This window comes from Bombina bombina, chromosome 1 (genome assembly GCF_027579735.1).
Source record: "Bombina bombina isolate aBomBom1 chromosome 1, aBomBom1.pri, whole genome shotgun sequence".
NCBI lineage: Eukaryota > Metazoa > Chordata > Amphibia > Anura > Bombinatoridae > Bombina > Bombina bombina.
Window position 1 is genome coordinate 595060398 of NC_069499.1, and position 6000 is coordinate 595066397.

Sequence of the window (6000 nt, forward strand, 5' to 3'; positions counted from 1 at the left end):
ACAGTGACCAGGAGGGTCAGGAAGTGTCTTTTGTGGGGTCTGTTGTGGAACGGACAAGCTCATAGGAAGATTGGAAAGTTACTTTTACTGTAATGGGAGCCAAAGTTGATTTTAAGATTGACACAGGAGCAGATATCACTGTAATGTCTTTTGCTGAATTTATGAAACTGCCTTGACAGCCCCAGCTGGCGAAAGTTACTACAAATATCCATAGTCCTGGTGGCCGCATTGATTGTGTGGGGAAATTTCTTGCCAGCTGTGAGTACAAACAGAGGAAGTTCACCATGTGGGTGCTAAGGGATTAAATGCCCTACATCTCCTGAATGTCTGCTTGTAACTTAACTTAACTTAACACTTAATATAACTTAACAACTAATAAATAAAACACAACACAGTTCTGTGGGTGAAAGACCCGTGGGTCGCATTTATTGGTACCAGCCGTGGAACTGGCAGTTAACTTATCCACGGGTGGCGGCAATCGGGGCCTACATCTAACTATGAATAACCCCTTCTAGAAAATGGCCAAGGTACACAGCTGCAGACCACAAGGCGGAGATACTCACGCAGCTTACATAATTAGGGGTTTTTCCGGCCTAACAATACTCAGCCCGAGCACGCCCAAGCATACCAAGCCTGTGACGTCACCCTGACCGCAATGGCCATTACCAAACCTCCTTCCAGTCTGCAGCCGTGATCCTGACCACCCGCAAGAGTAGGGTGCAAGCATTATTAACTACAAACCTGTAGGTCCAGCCTTGACTTGACGAACAGCATGTCAATAACTGGGGAGTTCAAAATTACCGTCCTTGGTCTTAGGGAAGTAGTTCGAGTAACCCTCTTCCTGCCTCAGACACCTAGTCTCGATAGAGACCTAATGACAGACCGATTGCCGCCTGTTATTTCTTTGACTGAATCAATAGAGCATTACCAGTGCCAATCAGTAATGCCTATCATCAAATCCATAATGCATTACAAGTGCCAATCCGTAATGCATAACAAATCCATCCGGTTGGATGACAAGACAAAACAACAGAGCATAACAAATTCAACAACAGTGCATAACAGGGCTGGGAGGGTGGGGAAAATTCTTCTGGGAGTCCACAGGAACAAAGAGGAAGTGGAATTCCTGTACATCCTTCTTATAAGGTTAGTAGACCCCTCCCAACATAGTGCAACATTGTAACTAAAACACACACACACAGCAGCACTCACTCCTACAGGCCTTAACCCTTAGCTACGCTCCGGGCTATTTGCCCTGCACTTTCTTAAGGGATTAAATGCCCTACATCTCCTGAGTGTCTGCTTGTAACTTAACTTAACTTAACACTTAATATAACTTAACAACTAATAAATAAAACACAACACAGTTCTGTGGGTGAAAGACCCGTGGGTCGCATTTATTGGTACCAGCCGTGGAACTGGCAGTTAACTTATCCACGGGTGGCGGCAATCGGGGCCTACATCTAACTATGAATAACCCCTTCTAGAAAATGGCCAAGGGACACAGCTGCAGACCACAAGGCGGAGATACTCACGCAGCTTACATAATTAGGGGTTTTTCCGGCCTAACAATACTCAGCCCGAGCACGCCCAAGCATACCAAGCCTGTGACGTCACCCTGACCGAAATGGCCATTACCAAACCTCCTTCCAGTCTGCAGCCGTGATCCTGACCACCCGCCACAAGAGACTGACCTGCATATACAATGGTCCTGACTCTTGCCGCCACCCTATACTCTTAGGAGTAACTCCTGCCTGATGTTCTGCAAGAACAAATCTACTCCTGCCGGTTCTAAATGAACCCCATCCTGCCTATACAAACCCTTATGGGCTGCCGAGATGTTCCCGTGCTCTACCACAAAACCCTCGAGTTCCACTACCTGCTTCCTCAGGTCCCTATTGATCTTTTTCCTGACCTGGAAAGCTGCCTTATGACACACCATGTGCCTCCATCTTAATCTAGGCATCACATTCGACCACCCGATTCTCACACCTGGAAACCAGAGTTTGAACTGCCTCAGGTCTGACTGCATTGCCCGGATCAGATCCAATGTGGGAATGGCCCCCACATCATTGCCGCCAGCATGAATTATCAAAATGTGAGGTTTCTCCCACCTTTTCGCTGCGGTCTGAAGCAATGCAGGCAGATCTGACCAAGACAAGCCTCTGCGCCCTAGCCAACGTAACACAGCTCTGGACGATTCAATTCCTAGCTGCTGTCCTCCTGGCATGGCTGCAGCTCTAATTGCGGCCCAGTGCACATATGAATGGCCGACGATCCACACCCGTACAGGACCTGGACGTATTTCTGAAACAAAGGAAACAAGAGTTAGCCCGCTTGCAGTAGACCAGGTCCACAACCTTGGCCCATAACCTTCTGGTATCACCCCCGCAAGCCCCCCAGCTCTTGCATGCATGACCCTTGCTCCCCGATCTCAAACATACAGCGGCCTAACGTAAGATTTATACCGCTGCGACCTCCACCGCCCCAATGAGCGGATCCGATCCGAGGACCAACCCAGCTCTGCTGCTGTCGTCGCTGCCCCCACCCTGAAGGAGTGTGGGGCGATCCGAGACCCGTCTAGGCCAGCCTTTTGCGCTGCCTTCTCCAATACCTTGCCAAACTGGTATCTGGTCAGTGGGTCTCCATTAGCATGTATCAAAAACCTGGAGGAGCCTCCTGGCCGTACTCCCAGGTAAGATGACACTAGCCGCACCGGGCAACAGGCAACACCCTGCTGCCCCGGCAGTGAAAGCCAGGCTCCCTGGCCCTCCTGGTCCGTTTTGGACCTGGGAATGAACAATAGCACGGAGTCCTCCACCAGCCGAACATGGCTGTGCATGACCCCCCCTGTGGCCGCCGTTCTGGCTCGCGGTACCAACTCACCCACCCTTAATGCGCCGTGAAACGCTAAGCCAAAGGCCGCCCCAAAGAGGCGGGCCTCAAAAGGTGAGGAACATATCTCTGGCAGCACGTCCAATAATTTTGCTAGCCGTTCTGCCGTAATGGGCTCCCTTGTGTCTCGTCGTGGAACTTCCAGACGGCCCCAGCCCCTCAACAGCTGTTTAACGAGAAAGGATCGCGACTCGTCTTTAAAGGTGTATAGCCTGCAGAAAAAAGCCACAGCCGATAGTCTTGCTACCACCGCCCCCTTCATTGCTCGCTTACCTCTCAGCTCCGCCAGCCAGCGCAACAAAAACCCTTGTTCACCCTCGCAAGAGGGGAACTCACGGAGGTCGCGAAAACCTACCCATTCACTCCAGTACCTCACGTATGCCGACCATGTGCTGGGTGCCAACGAAGCCCGCAACACCGGGATCAGTTGCTGTAGTCCTTCGCCATCTGCCACAAAAAGAGAGGGCAAGAAAGACCATTAGGAGCCGCGGCAGGCGCCGCAGCCCTAAATGCCCCCCACTGGAAGCGCGACAGTGCATCCGCAACTATATTCTGCACCCCTAGCACATGCCGTGCCCTAAAGTCAATGTTCAGTTGCAAACATCTCAACACCAGGTGTCGCAAATAATGTACGACCACAGGCGATGAAGCAGAAAGCCTGTTAACTGCAAACACCACGCTGAGATTATCCGTCCAGAAAATCACAGCCCTGTTACTAAACAGGTGACCCCACAATTCCACCGCAACCAAGATAGGAAACAATTCCAGAAGACAAAGATTGCGTGTAAGCCCTCTGGTCGCCCATTCGGTTGGCCAGGGCTCCGCACTCCAAGCGCCTTTAAAGTAAGCCCCATACCCGGATGCTCCTGCAGCGTCCGTGAACAGATGTAGCGCTTGGTTAGATATCGGCTCCCTTCGCCACATGCAGACGCCGTTAAAGTCCTGGAGAAACCTCTCCCAGACCTGCAAATCCGCCACGAGGTCCCTCGTGATGTGAATACGCGATGCCGGAGCCCTACCTCCACCCAAACACCGCTCTAGTCACTTGCTAAACACCTTCCCCCACGGGATCACTCTCCCCGCAAAATTAAGGAGGCCAAGGAGCGATTGCAGTTCCCGCAGCGAACATGTCTGCGTTGCAACCATGGCCCGCACCGCCGCCAACATCTTGGCGACCTTTTCCTTAGGCAGCCTGCATTCACCTGCCACTGAATCGATCTCGATACCAAGGAACGTCAAGCATGTGCACGGCCCCTCCGTCTTATCCTCTGCCAAAGGAACCCCAAACCTGGCCATCATGAACCTCATGACTTTCATTAAGGAGGCACATTCTTGCGAGTTGGCCGTCCCTACCAGGAGAAAGTCATCCAAGTAGTGCGCCACTCTATCACTCCCCGCCACCGAGACCACCGCCCAGTGCAGGAAAGTGCTGAATGCCTCAAAGTACGCGCAGGATATCGAACAGCCCATGGGCAGACAACGGTCAACATAGTAACCCCCTTCAAACCAACACCCCATCAGCCCAAAGGATGATGGGTGAATCGGGAGTAGCCTAAACGCGGATTCCACGTCTAGTTTCGCCATTAATGCTCCCGGGCCCCGTTCCTTAAACAGAGCCAGCGCGTCGTCAAACGACTGGTAACGGACCGAGCTCAATTCCTCCGGTATAGCGTTGTTTACCGACCGCCCTTTCGGATAAGAGAGGTGTTGTATAAGCCTGAACTTACCTGTCTCCTTCTTGGGGACCACCCCTAGTGGGGAGACAACTAAATCCGGTAGCGGCCGGTCCCTAAAAGGGCCTACGACCCTACCCAAGGCCACTTCTTTGCCCAGTTTTTCCCTGACTGCCTCAGGGTATTGGGAAGCCGATTTCAGGTTTTTCCTGTCTCGTGCTCCCCCCACCCGGCCTACTACCGGGATCACAAAGCCCTCACGCAACCCGCTATCCAGAAGCTGAGCAGCCGCCCTATCTGGGTACCTACGCAGCCATTTACAAATGACCTGGACTCTAAGTGGTGAATCCGCCCTTAGCGCCAGCGCCTCCTTTGCTCCCAAACCGATCAGTTTGGGTGTCTCGCTTTTTGGAGCAATCAGCCCCGGGGTGCTGCCCGCTGTAAAACTTGCAGACGTGCTTGAACGTGCACGAAGTGCCCCGCTCACACGCCTTGTCCTGGTATCGCCAGCATACACCCCCTTGTCGCCGTCGAAAGCGCAAAGTCTGCCTAGCCCCGGGCGATGTCGCTATGGCGCCTCCTTGCGCCCTCCTTTCCGCATCAAGATGCGCCCAGAGGTGCAAATCCATCGTACCAAAATCAAGCAGTGGGTTGCCCACTTTCTTTTTCCGGTACAACATATCATACTCCCTCCAAGCACCATCGGCAAACTTTCTGTGTATTGCATCGATGGTGTCAACGTACTTAAAGAGTGCAGTCCCCTGATCGGGAAACCTCTCTAAGTAGCAAGTGGCGTATACCCGGAAACACCGATGCCACTCCTCAAGGGTATCAGGCCGCCTAAATTTCTTAGGGCCCGTACCATCCTCCGCCATCTCCTTAAACTTAAAGGCCTCTGCAGACAGCTCAAACATATTAACATACTTACCGTCCTGGATACGTTTCACAGTTTTAGTTTTAAGGTGTGCATGCAAACTGTGTACCTGGCACGAATAAGTATCCCCCTGTACCGCTGCCTTTCTGTTCACCGCCTGTGGTGACCCCCCAGCAACCCCTAAGAGTTGAGATGACTGCGCCCCACTACTGGCAATGTCATCCCTGTGATTGCCCTTACTCATCTTCCTCAACATTCTATACATCCTCCTATGCCCTTTCGTGTGCAAACCCAGGGACCCATCTATCTCAGATCCTGACCCTGACCCACTAGAGCTGGAAGAATTACACCGCCCCCTAGGTAAACCAAGTTGCATCTCACCAGAGGAAGCGCCCGATGCGGCTTGGCCTTGTCCAGAAGCACTGCTGACTCCTCTAGGCACGAGAGCTCCGGAACTCTGAGTCGCCATATCCCTGCTGGATGAGGAAGTCCTGGGTACCTGCAAAATAGAAGCCAAGAGGGGAGTACCTCGGGAAGGACCAGCCATCTCTTCCCTAT